Raw genomic sequence first — 19627 nt, forward strand, 5'->3', positions numbered from 1 at the left:
CACCATGTAGTAACTTTAATGGTATTAAACAACCGGCTATCAAAGTAAGATTTAGTATTGGTACGAGTCAACCAAATTAGGACATTTTCACATTCAAACCATTACAAAATTTCAACTTTTATACTAGGCATAGCTTTAATACTTGCCATCTTTGTGGCTACTTTGCTCATTTTCACAAATGAACTCTGTTATACACTCACTTCCTTGTTGAAAAGCCAGCCGAATTTCACATCACGCATCTCCTACTTCTTGGATCTCTCATCTGCTCTCTTTTAACCTTTTTATCTTAGGTGGTAATCCACACACAAAGTCTTGTGCACGTTTCGCCTCGCCCTTAATTCCTTTAAGTTTTTCCAATGCCCATCGATCGATCAAAAACTCCAATATATCCGCATAATCATGTCTTGTATACACTTCTAACCTTTGAGCCACAACAGCAAAGTGCTCGAATAGATGTGGATCGCACCCATCGTACATTAGGTGGGCAGGCATTATAATCCTCTTTTTCATCATGTTAGCAATGGCTAGCATGGAGTCATTTGGGTCCAATTCCAGTAATTTCTCAACCATCTTGACATAGGCATTTTCGTGACGCTTTTCGTGACGCTTTTCGTTTGGTGCTATTGTTCCACATATGCGCGCTAAAATTGGGTCCCCGCCCTCTTTGGCTAGCCGAGCAGTATTGCCATGTGACACGAATGTGGCTCCACTACAACAAATTTAGCCTAAGACCACACTAAATATAGACCAGAAGAATTTGTGGGCACAGTTTGCAGGCGTACTAGCCTTTGATAAAAGCTTTTGGCTAGGGAGATTTTCGCAACATTTGAAAAGTGTGGTCTTTAATTCCAAAGCCCACGCCATTTAGGCGTTGCCAATCACAACAGGTTTAGCCAAACTTGCTGCAACGCTTTGCAAAGTATGCTACTTTTTAATCTCTTTTTAATCTTTAAAGCCACACTTTATGGGTGTGCTCTAAAATTTCTAAAAAAATAAAATTTTCCCTAATCAGATTTATTTTGCTATAAGAGAAAATATCCCCCCCATAACTTCTTTTTGTTTCGTCACTTCCCACCAGATCTGAAAGGTCGAAAGAGAGGGGTTCGAGAGCCGCTAAAGAAAATTGCTTCCAACATTAATGTTTCTAAGAAACAAATGGTTCGAGGATTTTGAAACGGCAAACCAGCATTGACTTCAGAGTGCTTTGCGCTGTAAGTTTCCTTTGCTCTGCATGTTTTCTTTCGGCTTCTAGGGTTTAGTTTGTTATCTTTGTTGTTGACATGATTCGGTTTTTAATGATGGATTTGGGGTATTCCTTCTTGTTTTCCCTGTCATTTTGATAAATTATATTATGCCGCTGAACGAGCTAGGATTGCGGGGGCTTCTAGGATCATTGACATTGATTTGAATCCCAACAGATCCAATGATGGTGAGTGCATCTATTTTATATAAACGAGGATAAATATCAAAATATGTGGTTATAAAATTCTAAGACTTATAGTATTATATTGTAGTAATTATTTTATAATAGTTGTGAGAATAGAATAGCTTTTCAATAGGAGTAAACTAAAAAGTTCTAAGCTTTTAACTGTAGCGTAAGTCTTACTAATGAATCAAACAATCGGTATCTAAGGTAAAATTTATTATTGATATCAGTTTAAGTAATACGTCAAACCAAATTAGGACACTTACACATTCTTACCATTACCATTTTCAACTTCCATTAATTTCTAGGCATAGCTTTAATGCTTGGTTGTGTGGCTAATCTTGTACATTTTTCACAAATGAACTCTTTTATATACTCACTTCCTTGTTGAAAATCCAGCTAATTAAACTTCACTTGACGCAGCTCCAACTTCTTAGCTCTCTCATCGGCTCTCTCTTGCAACCTTTTTATCTTAGGTGAGTTGCTCTAATGGTAAGCACCATCCACTTCCAACCAAGAGGTTGTGAGTTCGAGTCACCCCATGAGCAAGGTGGAGCGTTCTTGGAGGGAGGGAGCCGAGGGTCTATAGGAAACCACCTCTTTACCCCAGGGTAAGGGTAAGGCCTACGTACACATTACCCTCCCCAGACCCCACTAGTGGGATTATACTGAGTTGTTGTTGTTGTTGTTGTGGTAATCCACACACAAAGTCTTGCGCACGCTTCGCCTCATCCTTAATTCCTTCAAGCTTTTCCAATGCCCATCGATCGATCAAAAACTCCAATATATCTGCATAATCATGACTTGTATACACTCCTAACCTTTGAGCCACAACAACAAAGTGATCGAATAGATCTGGATCACACCCATCGTTCATTAGGTAGGCAGGCATCGTTATACACTTTTTCATCATATTAGCAATGGCTAGCATGGAGTCATTTGGGTCCAATTCCAACAATTTCTCAATCATCGACGTAGGCGTTTTCATGTCGCTTTTCGTCTGCTGCTATTGTTCCACATATGTGTGCTAATATTGGGTCGGCACCCTTGGCTAGACGAGATGTAACAACCCGATCGGACGTTTTTAGAGCATTAGCCCCAATTCCCTATTTACTACATTTTTCGTATGTGTTTTTGCTTATGTGATTTGCCGGGAAGGGCTTATTTTGGTTTCGGAGTGTTTTGGGACACGTAGTCCCTAAAATGGAAACTTAAGTCCTAGGATTTTGACCGTAGTCGGAATGGTGTGAAGACGACTCCGGAATGGAGTTCTGTCGGTTTCGTTAGCTCCGTTAGGTGATTTTGGATTTAGGAGCGTGTCCGGACTGTGAATTTGAGGTCTGTAGCTGATTTAGGCTTGAAATGACGAAAGTCGAATTTTTGGGAAGTTTGACCGGGGGTGATTTTTTGATATCGGGGTCGGATTCCAATTCCGGAAGTTAGAGTAGGTCCGTAATATCGAATATGACTTGTGCGCAAAATTTGAGGTCAATCAGACGTTGTTTGGTAGGTTTCGGCATCGTTTGTGAAATTCGAAAGTTTAGAAGTTCTTAGGCTTGAATGCGGGAGTAATTTGATATTTTGATGTTGATGTGAGTGATCCGAAGGTTCGACTAAGTTTGTTTGTGGTTATATGACTTGTTGGCATGTTTGGGCGAGGTCTCGAGGGCCTCGGGTGTGTTTCGAGTGGTTAACGGATCAAGTTTGAAGTTTGGAGAATTTGCTGAAGTTGGCCTGTTGCTGGTGTAATCGCACCTGCGTGGGTATTGTCGCAGGTGCGACGACGCAGGTGCGGTGGGCTAGGCGCAGATGCGGAAGTGAGTTAGATTGGGGAAACCACAGGTGCAAATAAGTGTGCGCATCTGCGAGCCCGCAAAAGTGGGTAGTTGCCCGCAGAAGAGGAAAAGAGGAGGACTGGCAGTGGGCGTAGGTGCGAGGTCTTTTCCGCACCTGCGAAGTCACAGAAGCGGATAGGGAGCGCAGGTGCGGAGATGGGCACTTAACTGATTTTCCGCAGATGCGGAGATTTATGCGCAAAAGCAGCTCCGCAGGTGCGCATTTTGAGCCACATGTGCAAAAAGCCTGGGCAGGACCTATAATAGAAGACTTCGCGAATTTTTGTTCATTTCCACCATTTTCAAGTTGGACCTTGGACCTTTTGGGGTGATTTTTGAAAGGGATTCAAGGGTTTTCATAGAGGTAAGTTGCTTGAGCTCTAATACTCCTAGCTATGGTGTTTTCCCGTTGTTTTCCCACCTAATTAGTAGGATTTTTGAAGTGAAATAAGGGGTTAGAGCTTGGGATTTTAGAGAGTGTAATTTGGGGATTTGAGGGTCCAAATGATGTAGGATTTTGATGAATTTTGTATGGTTAGACTCGTGAGTGAATGGGCTTTCCGGTTTTGTGACTTTTTTGGATTTCGAGACGTGGGGGGGGGGGGGGGGGGGGGGGTTTGAGTCGATTTCGGATTTTAGCTATAATTTGGTATTTTTCTTGTGAAATTGATTGCTTTAGCCTATATCGATCGTATTGTATTACTTGTGGCTAGATTCGGGACATTCGAAGGCCGAATTGAGAGGCAAGGGCATTCTGGAGTAAGACTTTGCTTGATTTGAGGTAAGTAACATTTTCAAACTTGGTTTTGAGGGTTCGAGACCCCAAATTATATGCTATGTGATTGGTACTGAGGTGATGCACATGCCAAGTGACGGGTGTGCGGGCGTGCACCGTGAGAATTGTGACCTGGGTGATTCCATGGAACCGTTTAGTGACTCTATCCTATTGATATCCATGTTTTCATCAGGTGAAAAAGTAGTTGAGCTGTAGATCGTGCTAGATATCATGTTTAGACTTTGTGCCGGTATTGGTTGGACCCTTAGCGGTCGTTTCTTGCTGTTATCTCACTAGTTTCATTTACTATTCCATACTCAGTCATGATCATACATTTTTATATCATATCTCGGTCTTAGTTATTTATTGATCCATCATATTATTGTTCCAGTTGTTTTTATGGCATTGTGGGCCCGTGGTGAGACTGGAGAGGTTGATGACTGAGTGAGGCCAAGTGCCTGGTTATGAGTGACAATTATGGGATTGGCTGTACGCCGCAGTGGTTATATTGATGATTATGATAGCGCTTGGGCTGTATGAGCCCCCTCCCCCCCGGAGTCTGTAACACACCCCCAGTGAGCGCGGTTGATATTGTTAAGGGATTGATCTTCCCTGGACATGGATCTTGTTCGAAATATTTGATACCTGGAGATGGATCTTCTCCACAGGGATGGATTGGCCTTCCTCGGTACTAGGTGACTTATAGTAAGTGATGTATATGTTCTGGGATAGATCTTCCCTGGGCTGTATGGGCCATATACAGTATCGAGTGGTTGAGCATTTGAGAGTGTGAGCACATGAGGCTGACAGCATGGTGCATCACATACAACATGTGCGTTGGCATGTAGAGATAGCAGAGTTATATTCTTTACACTGTTCGGATCTACTTCACTTTACTGTTTGAGTTGCCTATTTAATTTGAAAGCATGCCTACGTTTCTGTTCAGTTTGTACCGGTTGAGTCTGTCACTACCTTTCAGTCCAAAGTTTGGACTTGTTACTTACTGAGTTGGTCTACTCACGTTACTCCCTGTACCTCGTGTGCAGATCCAGGCGATACCGGTCGTAGCGGCGGTTGCTGATTTAGGATCCTAGAGTTTCAGAGACTATCAAGGTAGCTGCACGGCGTTCGCGTGCCTTGACTCTCCTTCTTTATCTTTGTCATACTTTCAGTTTATATCTCTAGACACTGTAGTAGACTATATTTCTGATCTAGACGCTCATGTACTCAGTGACACCCTGGTTTTGGGCTGGACTGTATCACTTTGGAATTTTCATATGTTTTAAACAGTTTTTTCTTAAATGTTAAATGCTTCCATTAACGTTTTCAAACTGATTGTTGTTGGTGTTGGGTTGTTGTGTTGAGGTTGTCCTAGTTCCACGATAGGCGCTATCACGACAGTTAATTTTGGGTCGTGACAAGTTGGTATCAGAGCTTAGGTTACATAGGTCTCACGAGTCATGAGCGGGTTTAGTAGAGTCTTGTGGATCGGTACGGAGACGTCTGTACTTATCTTCGAGAGGCTGCAGAACCCTTAGGAAACTCCATATTCTTGAATTCTTGTCGTGCGAATCTGTTGATTCTAGTAACTAAACATCTGTTGTTTCATTCTCTCACAAATAGTGAGGACTCGTACTACCGGGCAGGATGGACAACCACCAGTACCACCAGCCAGGGCCGTGAGAGGCCGAGGGCGCGGTAGGGGCAGTGGTGCATCCCGCACAGCAGCTGGGGCAGTACCTGCAGATCCACCAGTTGCCCCAGATCAGGACCAGATTCCAGTTGTTGATGCACCAGCTCAGGCACCACCTGTGCCTATTGTGATTCTAGGCCTTCAGTAGGCCTTAGCTCAGATTCTGACCGCGTGTACCAGCCTTGCTCAGGTGGTCTCTGTTCCGACTGCAGCCGCCACTTCTTAGGCCGAGGGAGGTGCTCAGACTGCCGCTGCCCGCACACCAGAGCTGGTGGTACAGAGATTCCAGACACTGGGGGGCACCACCAGCTCAACTGGTTGCAGCTGCTCAGGATTATGTGGTTCCTACTATGCCTGAGGATGATCAACGTAGGTTGGAGAGGTTTGGGAGACTCCAGCCTCCACCTTTCAGTGGCACAGAGAGAGAGGATGCCCAGGACTTCTTGGACATGTATCAGAGGATACTCCATACAACTGGCATTCTGGAGATTTGTGGGGTCTCATTCAATACTTTTCAGTTTTTTGGGGTTGCACTCAGATGGTGGGAGACTTACGAGAGGTGTAGGCCTGTTGGCGCAACACCCCTTACTTGGCAGCAGTTCTCTGTGGTCTTTTTGGAGAAGTTCGTGCCTCTGTCCCATAGAGAGGAGCTGCACAGACAGTTTGAGCAGCTTCGTCAGGGTGATATGTCTGTGATGCAGTATAAGATGCGACTCTCGGAGTTGGCCCGTCATGCTATCTGGTTGGTTCCCACAGACAGCGAGAGGATCAGGAGGTTTATAAAAGCCTCACTTATTAGCTGCGATTCCTTATGACTAGAGAGAGAGTGTCTGGTGATACTTTTGATGAGATTGTCGACAGTGCTCAGCAGATTGAGATGGTTCGCAGTCAGGAGCGGGTCGAGAGGGAGGCCAAAAGGCCTCGTGGACAGGGGGGATTTAGTGGTGCTCCTTCTGGGGGTCAGTTACAGCACGATAAAGGTCGTCCTTTCAGGCATGGTCAGACGGCTCACCCAGTGCACCGAGGTGCATCATCCGGTCATGGGCCCCATGGTTATCAGCAGGGCCAGACATCATTCGGTGCGCTACCAGCTCAGAGTTTGTCTCATGCACCATCAGCTCAGGGTTCATCTGTATCAGGACCTTCTAGCGATTATTCCGGTGCTCAGGGTTCCCTTCAGTCCCCACCACCATTTGCAGAGAGAGGTTGCTTTGAGTGCAGAGATTTGGGTTATATCAAGAGGTATTATCCCCGCCTTTCGGGAGGTTCATCTCAGTAGAGGAGTCAGCCTTCGACTTCGGAACCAGTTACTTCACCACTCGCCCAGCCAGATCGGGGTGGAGCTCAGTCAGCTAGGGGTCGCCCTAGAGGGGGAGGCCGATCAGGTGGTAGTCAGGCCCATTTCTACTCCCTGCCAGACCAGAAGCCATTGCGTAGGATGCTGTGATTACAGGTATTGTCTTAGTTTTCCATAGAGATGCCTCTGTATTATTTGACCCTGGTCCCACTTATTTATATTTGTCCTCGTATTTCGCTCATTATCTGAATATGCCCCGTGAGTCTCTAGTTTCACCTGTTCATGTGTCTATTCCGGTGGGTGATAGTAGATCAGTTATGCTGTTTGGGTGATAGTAGATCGGTTGACCAAATCTGCATATTTTATTCCAGTCGGTACTAATTATTCTTCGGAGCAGTTGGCTGGGATTTATATTCGCGAGATTGTTCGCCTACACGGTGTGCCGGTGTCCATCATTTCAGATCGGGGTACACAGTTTACCTCATAGTTTTGGAGGGCAATGCAGCGAGAGTTGGGCACACAGGTTCAGTTGAGTACGTCATTTCACCCTCAGACAGACGGACAGTCCGAGCGTACTATTCAGATATTGGAGGATATGCTACGCGCTTGTGTCATTGATTTTGGGGGTTCTTGGGATCAATTTCTGCCACTCGTGGAGTTTGCTTACAATAATAGCTAGATGGCTCCGTATGAAGTCTTGTATGGGAGACGGTTCCGATCTCCGGTGGGTTGGTTTGAGCCGGGTGAGGTTATGCTATTGGGTACTGACTTGGTTCAGGATGCTTTAGTGAAGGTCAAAGTGATTCAGGAACGGCTTCGCACGGCACAGTCTAGACAGAAGGGTTATGCCGACTGGAAGGTTCGTGATGTTGTTCACATGGTGGGGGAGAAGTTTCTGCTCAAACTTTCTCCCATGAAGGGTGTGTTGAGGTTTGGGAAGAAGGGCAAGTTGAGCCCTCGGTATATTGGGTCTTTTGAGATACTTAAGAAAATTGGAGACTTGGCTTATGAACTTGCTTTGCCACCTAGTCTATCAAGTGTTCATCTAGTGTTCCATATATCCATGCTCCGAAAGTATGTCGGGGATCTGTCTCATATTCTGGATTTTAGTACAATACAGGTGGACGCTAATTTGACTTATGACATGGAGTCGGTGGCTATTTTAGATCGGCAGGTTCGAAAGCTGAGGTCAAAGAACATAAAATCAGTGAAGGTGCAATGGAGAGGTTAGCTAGCCGGAGAAGCTACTTGGGAGATTGAGCAGTAAATGCGGAGCAAATATCCACACTTATTTAGACTCTAGGTATTGTTCTAAACCCATTCGAGGACGAACGTTTGTTTAAGATGGGGAGAATGTAATGACCCGGCAGGTCATTTTGAGTATTATAACCCCGTTCTCCCATTTACTGCTCAATGTGTGCTTTATAGTTATTTTATGACTTACCGGGTTAGTGGGTTCGGGTCCGGTAGGAATTCGGAGTAAAATGAGACACTTAGTCTCATAATTTAAAATTTAAGTTAGAAAAGTGGACCTGATATGATCCTATGTGTAAACAACCTCGAATTTGAATTTTGATGATTTTAAATAGCGCAGTATAGTGATTTTGGGCTTATGAGCATGTCCGAAATATTATTTGGAGGTCCGTAGTTGAATTAAGCTTGGAATGCCGAAAGTTGAATTTTTGGGAAGTTAGATCGGGGGGTTGACTTTTTGATATCGGGGTTGAAATCTGATTCTGAAAATTTGAGTACCACCGTTATGTCATTTATGACTTGTGAGCAAAATTTGAGGTAAATCGGACGTGATTTGATAGGTTCCAGAGTCGTTTGTAGAAATTAAAAATTTCAAAGTTCATTAGGCTTGAATTGGGATATAATTCATGGTTTTAGTGTTGTTTGAGGTGATTTAAGGGTTCGACTAAGTCCGTATGATATTTTAGGACTTTTTGGTATACTTGGTTGAGGTTCCGAGGGGCTCGGGTGAGTTTTTAATGGTTAACGGATCAAAAATTTGGACTTGAACAGCTGCTGGAATTTTCTTATATCTGATGATGTTTTCCTTCTACGCGATCGCGTGAATGCGTCTGTGATCGCGTAGGCTTGGTTGGTCAGCGGGGGTTTTTATTCTATGCGATCGCGTGGGGATATCTGCGATCATGTAGGGTTAATGTGAGGCAGTGGCATTTTGTGCTTCGCGATCGCGTGAAGCGGGATGCGATCGCGTAGCTCTGGGATTTTTGTGACTCGGGAACGCGTGAAGAAGGTCGCGACTGCGTAGAGTAAGTGGAGCGGAAATAAAAGTCACACGTTTTGTGCTTCGTGATTGCGTGGACGAGACTGTGATCGCGTAAGCCTGTGATGTTGTGCTTCGCGATCGTATGGGAAAGTCCGCAATCGCGTAGAGTAAAATCTGGGCGAGGGAAAATTGTTCTTCGCGATCGCGTGGGAATGTTCGCGATCGCGTAGAGCAAATGTCTGGGCAGAGAGTTTAAGTTCTGAAAATGGAACTTCGTCTCATTTTCAGTTTTTGACGGATTTGAGCTCGGGAAAAGGCAATTTTCGGGAGTTCTTAACTTAATATTGGTTAAATTACCCGAATCCATGGTTGTTTTTATCATTTAATTCGTGAATTAAGTTGGAAAAGTTTGAGAACCCTCTTGGTTTAAATTGAAGATTTGAGGGTCGAGTTAGGGTCGGATTTTGGTAAAATTGGTATGGTTAGACTCGTGGTTGCATAGGCTTCCGAATTTTTGTATCTTTTGTCGAGTTCCGAGATGTGGGCCCCACGAGCGATTTTTGAGCTAATTTTTGGTTTTTTATGGAAAAATTATTATTTTCTTATGGAATTAATTCCAATGAATTTTATTGATTGAAATTTTATGGTTAGATTCGAGGCGTTTGGAGACCAATTCACGAGGCAAGGGCATAGCAGAGTAAAGAATTTCACGGCCTGAGGTAAGTAAAAGTTTTAAATCTGGTCCTGAGGGTATGAAACCCCAGATTTTGGTATAATGTGATTATTTTGGAGGTGACGCACATGCTAGGTGACGGGCGTGTGGGCGTGTACCGAGGGGATTGTGACTTGGTCCGTCCCGAGAAAGCTGTAAAGTTGAATAACTTTTTGTTAGCTATATTCTCTCTATATGTTGATAAAATTTGATTGAAAATCATGTTACAAATCATGCTTAGGCTATGTGATAGTACTGTTGGGACCCACAGAGGCTGTGTAGTTTCCGAATTGCCTGCTAAATGTTATATGTACTCAGTCGCAGTTTTTACTTACACATTTTATATCAGTCTCTGTTATTATTATTGATACATCATATCATTGTTGGTTGGGCTGATTTCATGATTATTGAGAGCCCGAGAGACTGCAGACATTAAACTGCCAGATTTGAAAGTATGTCTATTCTTTGCTGGAACTACTGAATATGAATTGTAGTTGTGTAGCTCGTTATGGAGACGTCTGTACTTATCTTCGAGAGGCTGCGGAACCCTTAGGAAAATTTCACTTTCTTGTATTCTATCGTGCGAATTTGTTGATTCTGAAAACTAAATTTCTGCTATTCTATTCTCTCACATATGGTGAGGACACGTTCTACCGGATCGGACAGTCAGCCACCAGTGCCACCAGTTCGGGCCGCGAGAGGCCGGGCCATGGTAGAGGCCGGGGCAGAGGTAGAGGTCGAGGTGTAGCTCGTACCACAGTTAGACCAGCACCTATAGTATCACCAGTTGCTCCAGCTCAGGAGCAAATTCCGGATATAGCTGAGCCGACATAATCAGCTCAGGCACCAGCTGTGCCCATTGAGATTCCAGGCCTTCAGGAGACTTTGGCCTAGATATTGGCAGCTTGCACTGGTCTTGCTCAGGTGGTTTCGGCTTAGGCCGCACCTGTCGCTTCTCAGGCCGGGGGAGGTACTCATACCCCCGTTGCTCGTACTCCAGACCAGGTAGTACAGGGACTTCAAATACTGGGGGCATAACCGGCCCAGCCGGTTGCAGCTGCTCAGGCCCCGGTAGTTCCTGTTATGACAGATGATGAGCAGAAGAGACTTGAGAGATTTGAGAGGCTTTGACCTCCACCATTTAGCGGTACTGAGTCAGAGGATGCTCAGGGTTTTCTGGATAGGTGCCAACGGATGCTTCGGACAGCAGGTATTCTTGAGACCAGTGGGCTCTCATTCACTAATTTTCAGTTTTCTGGGGCAGTACTAAGATGGTGGGAGACTTACGAGAGGCGTAGGCCTGTTGGCGCAGCACTCATTACTTGGCAGTAGTTCTCCGTGGTCTTTTTGGAGAAGTTCATGCCTCAGTCACGCAGAGAGGAGCTGCACAGGCAGTTTGAGCAGCTTCGCCAGTGTGATATGTCAATGACGCAGTACAAGATGAGATTTTCTGAGTTGGCTCGTCATGCAGTTTGGTTGGTTTCCACTGATAGGGAAAGGATTAGGAGGTTCATTGATGGCCTCACATATCAGCTGCGATTACTTTTGACTAGGGAGAGAGTATCTGGTGCTACTTTTAATGAGGCAGTGGACATTGCCCGGCAGATAGAGATGGTTCATAGCCAAGAACATAGAGAAAATGAGTCTAAGAGGCCTTGTGGTCCGGTTGATTACAGCGGTGTTCTTTCAGGGGGTCAGTTTCACCGAGGTAGGGGTCGTTCTTACAAACACGCTCAGACGGGTCGTCCAGCTCATCATGGTGCATCAGCTAGCCACGGTTCTTACAGTGCTCACTCAGGCCAGTCTTTATTTAGTGCACTACCAGCACAGGGTTCTCATCATGCCTCGTCTGCACAGGTTTCTACAGGTAATTCTTCAAGTTATCAGGAGTAGTAGTTCCGTCAGAGGAGGGGTTGTTTCAAGTACGGAGAATTTGGTCATTTCAAGAGAGAGTGTCCTAGGCTGTTGAGTGGGGCTCCACAGCAGAGTTCTCGACCAACGGCACCAGCGCCAGCAGTTACACCACCTGCCCTTCTATCTCGGGGTGGGGGTCAAGTAGCTAGGGGTCGCCCAAGAGGTGGAGGCCCATCAGGAGGCGGGCAGGCTCGATTCTATGCTTTTCCTGCCAGGCCAGATGCTGCTGCCTCAGATGCAGTGATCATAGGTATTGTTTCAGTGTGCCACAGGGAGGCTTCTATATTATTTGACCCTGGTTCCCCTTATTCATATGTATCATCGTATTTTGCTCTTTATCTGGATATGCCCTGTAAGTCCTTAGTTTTACCTGTTTGTGTATCTACACCGGTGGGCGATATTATTACTGTAGATCGTGTGTATCGGTCGTGTGTGGTAACTATTGGGGAACTGGAGACTAGAGTTGATCTCTTATTACTTGGTATGATTGATTTCGATGTAATCCTAGGTATGGATTGGTTATCTCCATGTCATGCTAGTCTGGACTGTCACACAAAAATTGTGACGTTGACGATGTCGGGGTTGCCAAAGGTTGAATGGAGGGGTTCTCTAGATCTTGTTCCTAGCAGGGTAATTTTTTATTTGAAGGCCCAACGTATGATTGGAAAGGGATGCTTTTCATATTTGGCCTTTGTGAGAGATGTTGATGTAGATGCTCCTATTATTGATTCAGTACTGGTCGTGCGAGACTTTCCGCATGTATTTCCTACAGACCTGCCGGGCATGCCACCCGACAGAGATATTGATTTCGGTATTAACTTGGTGCAGGGCACTCATCCCATTTCTATTCCTCCGTATCATATGGCACCGGCTGAGTTAAAAGAATTGAAAGAGCAACTTCAGGAACTCCTTGAAAAAGGGATTTATTAGGCCTAGTGTGTCACCTTAGGGTGCACCAGTTCTGTTTGTGAAAAGGAAAGATGGTACTATGCAGATGTGCATTGATTATAGGCAGTTTGAATAAAGTTACAATCAAGAATAAATATCCATTGCCACATATTGATGATTTATTTGACCAGCTTCAGGGAGCGAGGGTGTTCTCCAAAATTGATTTGAGGTCTGGGTATCACCAGTTGAAAATTCGGGATTCAGATATTCTAAAGACGGCATTCAAGACTCGTTATGGACACTATGAATTTCTTGTGATGTCTTTTGGGCTAACAAATGCCCCAGCACCATTTATGCATTTGATGAATTGTGTATTTCAGCCATATCTTGATTTATTTGTCGTAGTATTTATTGATGATACTCAGGTGTACTCACGTAGCTAGGAGGAGCATGCAGAACACTTAGGTATTGTATTACAGAGGCTGAGAGATGAGAAACTTTATGCCAAATTCTCTAAGTAATGAGTTCTGGCTTAGTTCGGTGGCATTCTTGGGACATATAGTGTCTAGTGAAGGAATTAAGGTGGATCCAAAGAAAATAGAGGCAGATCAGAGTTGGCCCAGGCATCCTCAGTTACCGAGATTCGGAGTTTTCTCGGCTTGGCCGGTTATTATCGTCATTTCATGGAGGGTTTCTCGTCTATTGCATCACCTATGACTAAATTGACCCAGAAAGGTGCTCCGTTCAGGTGGTCGGATGAATGTGAAGAGAGCTTTCAGATATGTTAAATTTTATTTTTGGTCTGAGACATACTTGTGGATCAGTTATGACTGTAGAGGTTTTGATTGAGGATGACTCGAGTAAGGAAATTCTTGGATACGGGTTATATTGCACTTTATGAATATATGAAAATCATGGGATGATTAGGTTATTAATTTGAAGGATGTAGTGTGCACGAAGTATGAATTTGATTGGTGGTGTTGAGGCAAGGTTACTTCTTTGGGTGTTGTTGTGCTAATGGTGCATGTGTCTTTCGGCCCATTTGGGCGGTGCAATTTAGATTTGAGCAAAGTGGTGACTCCCGAGAAGGTTCTAATAGATTCGAGATTTATATATAGCAATTGAGAATTTTTTCGGACTTGTGTACGGATAGAACCTGAGATTTACAATTGATGGTGCCGGGACTTGTGGTAATTATGTATGACTGTGGATTCTACATTACATTATAAGAAAGGTAAAAGGAACAAATTTTAAATTCACATAAGGTATTTTCAGAGTGGGCGTTTCGGTTATGGTATTTATGGGGGGTTAATTATGATGTGGTGAGACTTTACAGATGTTTTGGTGGAAATAATCTTGGGTTTGATGACCTGCATGGCTTGGTCGAGTTAGAGGAATTCAGTTCTAATAGCTTGGTTATGTGCAAGTGGATTTCAAAATGATCTTCATGCTTTCCACCATGGTTTGAGCCGAATATTTTCTACCGGTGTGGGGAACGTGTTGTGAATTTTAATTTCCTCATGGAAGGAAGCAAATGAAAGGTTTCTAACTGACCAGGTATGTAATTTGCTAGCTACCCAGGGTTAGCGCTTGGGATGTAGGAGCCCCTCCGGAGTCTGTACATACCCCCAGTGAGCGCAGGTACCTACAGAGTACGAGTGCCGAGTGCCGAGTGCCGAGTGCCGAGTGCTGAGTGACTGGGAGCCATGAGAGATGGCGAGGTATGCCAGAGGGGCTGTTTACAAGTGATTGTGAGGTAAGCCTGAAGGGCTGTTTACGAGTGATTGTGAGGTAAGCCCGAGGGGCTGTATATGAGTGATTGTGAGGTCTGCCCGAGGGGCTGTTTATGATTTATCACTGAGTTGCATCGCATTGGCATGCACACATGACATACAGGCATAGAGATATATTTTTCCTCATGTTGTACAGCATCACATCATTCATGATTTCTCACACATTTTTTTTGACAGACGGGAATAGCGATGCATTTGTTTTTACGCGGGTTATTTGGAAAGAAAATGAAACCTCTCATTTATTATTGAAAGGATTTTGGGAAAAAGTTATTGTCTTCAAACTTATTCATGTTTTTGGAAACTTCGGCAAATGATTTGGGTTTTTGAAATCATGATTTAGCTAAGCATTTTATTTTTGAGTTACTTCTCGTATTATTTGCTTTACGTTGTTGTGGACTATTGGTTTTGGACCCGAACTTGGTGGAAGCTCGTCACTACTTTCAATCTAAGGCTAGGTTTGTTACTTACTCAGTACATGTGGTCAGTTGTACTGATACTACATTTCTGCACATTGCATGCAGATATTGGCTGTTGTTGTTGCTGTGCTCGATGGTTGCCAGCTTTGAAGATGTACCTATGTTCCTGTTGTAGCTGCCTCTTGTTCCTGGTAGCCTTAGATTTATAAAAGCTCTGTTTATATACTATTCAAACAGACTATGTATTTATTTTATTTCCGCTTTGTAAACCCTATTCTTAGAAGCTCATGATTTGTACTACTAGTTCTTGGGAAAAAGTATTGGTTTTAGATATTTTTTTTTAATTAATTGCCTTATTAATTTCATTGGAATCTGATAGTTGGTAATTGGCTTACCTAACTGGCTGGGTTAGGTGCCATCACGACTAGTTGGATTTTGGGTCGTGATAGTTTACAAAGCGGAAATGAAATAAATACATAGTCTGTTTGAATAGTATATAAACAGAGTTTTTATAAATCTAAGGCTACCATGAACAAGAGGCAGCCACAACAGCAACACAGGTACATTTTCAAATCCAGCAACCATTGAGCACAGCAACAACAACAGCCAACATCTGCACGCAATGTGCAAAAGTGTATTATTAGTACAAATGACACTATGTATTGAGTAAGTAACAAACCTAACCTTAGGTTGAAAGTAATGACGAGCTAACACAAGGGCGGGTGCAATACCAATATCCCACAACAGCTCATAATAGCATAATACAAGTAATAAAAGATGTATCTCAGAAGTAAAACGCTCAGCTCGTTCACAGTTCCAGAAAATAGTTATGCTTTTCTAGTATCTTAGTGAAAACCCAAATCTTTTACCAAATATGCCAAAAATACGAGTAAGTTTGAAAACTGTAATTTCTTTTTCCAAATATCCTTTCCACAATAAATAATATATTTCATTTTCTTTCCATATAGCAAGTGTAAAATACCTCCCTATGCCCACATATCAATGTGTATAAAAATCATGAATGACATGATACCGTACAACATGAGGAAATCTCAGAAATGAATCATGTACTCACACTCTCAGAGTACTCAATCTCACTGTCTCACACTTTTCACTCATCATGCTCAACCACTCGGTACTATATATGGCCAATACGGCCCAGGGAAATCCATCCCGGAACATTTACAACACTGACTATAAGTCAACCAGTACCGAGGAAAAAGGGTAATCCAACCTTGTGGAGAAATCCATCTCCAAGTATCAAATACTTCGGACAAATCCATGTCCAGGGAAATCTATCCCTCAATAATATCATCCGCGCTCACTGGGGGTGTGTTACAGACTCCGGAGGGGCTCCTTCAGCCCAAGCGCTATCATAAATCAGTATCAATATCAGAATCAATCAGGCCCTCGGCCTCACTCAGTCATCAATCTCTCCGGTCTCTCTCTCTCATAGGCTCACAATGTCATGAAAATAGCCCGAAAATGATGATATAATGTACAATAAATAACAACAGAGACTGAGATATGATATGCATATGAATGCGTATGACTGAGTGTGTAATGCAATGAAGGCAGATAACTTAACAGCAGAAGTGACCCCAGTGGGTCCCAACAGAATAAGCATGTAGCCTAGACATGGCTTCTAACATGAATCACAGCTTGATAACTCTAGTACGTAGATAGTTCATGATTTTAGATAAGTTCAAGTAACTACACAGTACCATAGAAATAACGGAATCACAGTTCACACGATGCACGCCCACACGCCCGTCACCTAGTATGTGCGTCACATCAACACCAAACACATAACACGTATATTCAGGGTTCATACCCTCAGCTCTAATATTAGAAGAGTTACTTACCTCAAACAAGCCACTCCCAACACCGAGCAAGCCAAGCGATGCTCCAAAATGCCATCCCGTGCATTTCGACCTCCGAACGGCTCAAAACTAGCCAAAAGCAACTAAAATACATCAAACAATGCTAAAGGAACCAATCTCGATCGAAAAAGATCAAATCTTCAATCAAAAGTCCAAAACCGGCCAAAAGCCCAACCCGGGCCCGCACCTCGAAACCCAACAAAATTTACAAACCATTCAATTACAAGTCCAACCATACTAGTTTCACTCAAATCTGACTCCAATTCGATGTTCAAAACTCAAAAGTTCATATTATGAAACGTTAGGACAAAACCTCCAATTTTCTCTATAAAATTCACAATCCTATTGCCAAAAATGAAGATAGATTCGTGATATAAGATAAAAATGAGTAGAGAACACTTACCCCAGTCCACAAGATGAAAATTGCTCCAAGAATCGCCTCACTCCGAGCTTGGAAATGTTAAAATGAATCCAAAATTGCGAACCCTTGTATTTATCATTCTGCCCAGCACTTCCGCTTCCGCGGACACTTAACCGTTTATGCGGTGTCGCAAAAGCGACCAAAATTTTTCTTTTGCGGTCTCCACTAGCCAAACAACACCTCGCGCCTGCGAATCAACATCTGCCTCTGTGTAACTGCAGGTGTGCAACCAAACACGCTCCTGCACAAAATCTCGCTCTTGCGCCCAAGATCTCTGCTTCTGCGGGGCCGCAGATGCGCCCCTATTCTCGCTTTTGCGATCCAGACCAACCAGGCCCTCCTTCGCTTCTGCGATCAACTATCTACATCCGCGAACTCACATATGCGTGCATTCTTCCTCAGATGCGGAAACACCAGAATTAGCAGCCTTCAGCAAGAACAACATGAAGAAGAATGATCTGAAATCAAATCTGAAACACACCCGAGCCCCTCAGGACCCCGTCCAAATATACCAACAAGTTTCATATCATAATACGGACCAACTCGAGGCATCAAAACACATATAGCAATATCAAAACGATGAATCGCACCTCAAATCAAAATCTATGAACTTCGAAACTTCAACTTCCATAACCGATGCCGAAACTTATCAAATCACGTCCGATTGACCTTAAATTTTGCACACAAGTCACATTTGACATTATGGACCTATTCCAACTTCCGGAATAGTAATCCAACCCGGATATCCAAAAGTCCACTCTCGATCAAACTTTTCCAAAATTTCAACTTTCGCCATTTCGAGCCAAATTCAGCCACGTACCTCCAAATCACAATCCGGATGCCCTCCTAAGTCCAAAATCTCCCAACAGAGCTAACAGAACAATCAAAATTCTAATCTGAGGTCAGATGCTAAAAAGTCAAATTTGGTCAACTCTACCAATTATAAAGCTTCAATAATGAAATTCTTTCTTCCAATTCTTTTTCGAAATACCTGAAAACCAAAACCGAGGATTCACATAAGTCAAAATACATCACACGGAGCTACTCACGCCCGTAGAATATCGAGCGAAGTGCAAATGGGATAAATTTTATTTTCCCACAGAATGGGATAATTAATAGAAACTGATTTTGGTAGATCTAAAGTTACTACCAGAAGACCTATTAAATGGGATATATTTTATTTTCCCACAGAATGGGTCGTAGAGGAAGCAATATCTCCTTAGAACACTGGTAATACTGAGGTTACAGAAATTGAGCAAACCTCATATGGAACTTTTAAGATCAGGTTTAATGAACCAACTCAAATTGATAACATGGGTTCACCATCTAGACTAACTAGATCCAACTCATCTTATATTTCTCCAATTGATTATGTAGTAGATTTTCCTTCTAGAGAATCTACTTTACAAATTAGAGATAATAATAGAATAGATCATATTAAAATTAGTCAGGAAAATATGGTAAAGGTTGACTCAAATTACAAGGATTGCTTCCAATGGTATTACTATCCTAGGATATGTTCTACTATCCTAGATCGACCCATCAAGATGTTCTTAGCCTTTTTGTACTTTAAATCCTATGTGCAGAATTATGGATTTCAAAAATGAAACTATTTTAATAGAAACTTATTTTGGTAGATCTAAAGTTACTACCAGAAGACCTATTAAATGGGACGAAATTAATTTTCCCACAGAATGGATCATAGAGGAAACAATAGCTACTCAGAACACTGGTAATACTGAGGTTACAGAAATTGAGCAAACCTTAGATGGAACTGTTAATATCGGGTTTAATGAACCAACTCAAATTGATAACATGAGTTCATCATCTAGACTAACTAGATCCAACTCATCTTATATTTCTCCAATTGATTATGCAGTAGATTTTTCTCTAGAGAATCTACTTTACAAATTACAGATAATAATAGAATAGATCATATTAAAATCAGTCAAGATAATATGGTAAAGGTTGACTCAAATTACAAGGATTGCTTCCAATGGTATTACTATCCTAGGATATGTTCTACTATCCTAGACCGACCCCTCAAGATGTTCTTAGCCTTTTTGTACTTTAAATTCTATGTGCAAAATTATGGATTTCAAAAATGAAACTATTTTAATAGAAACTAATTTTGGTAGATCTAAAGTTACTACCAGAAGACCTATTAAATGGGGCGAAATTAATTTTCCCACAGAATGGGTCATAGAGGAAACAATAGCTCCTCAGAACACTAGTAATACTGAGGTTACAGAAATTGAGCAAACCTTAGATGGAACTGTTAATATCGGGTTTAATGAACAAACTTAAATTGATAACATGAGTTCATCATCTAGACTAA

At 42.8% G+C, this 19627-nt stretch overlaps 1 long non-coding RNA gene across 1 annotated transcript; it reads left to right on the plus strand.

Moving 5' to 3' along the window:
• The first annotated feature begins 348 nt into the window (after positions 1-348).
• Positions 349-10263, plus strand: LOC117281358 (uncharacterized). Its single transcript, XR_011415503.1, has 3 exons — positions 349-919; positions 1079-1211; positions 9914-10263. It is a non-coding gene; the product is annotated as an uncharacterized lncRNA (long non-coding RNA).
• Positions 10264-19627: the final 9364 nt, after the last annotated feature.

Source organism: Nicotiana tomentosiformis, chromosome 4 (genome assembly GCF_000390325.3).
Source record: "Nicotiana tomentosiformis chromosome 4, ASM39032v3, whole genome shotgun sequence".
Classification (NCBI taxonomy): domain Eukaryota; kingdom Viridiplantae; phylum Streptophyta; class Magnoliopsida; order Solanales; family Solanaceae; genus Nicotiana; species Nicotiana tomentosiformis.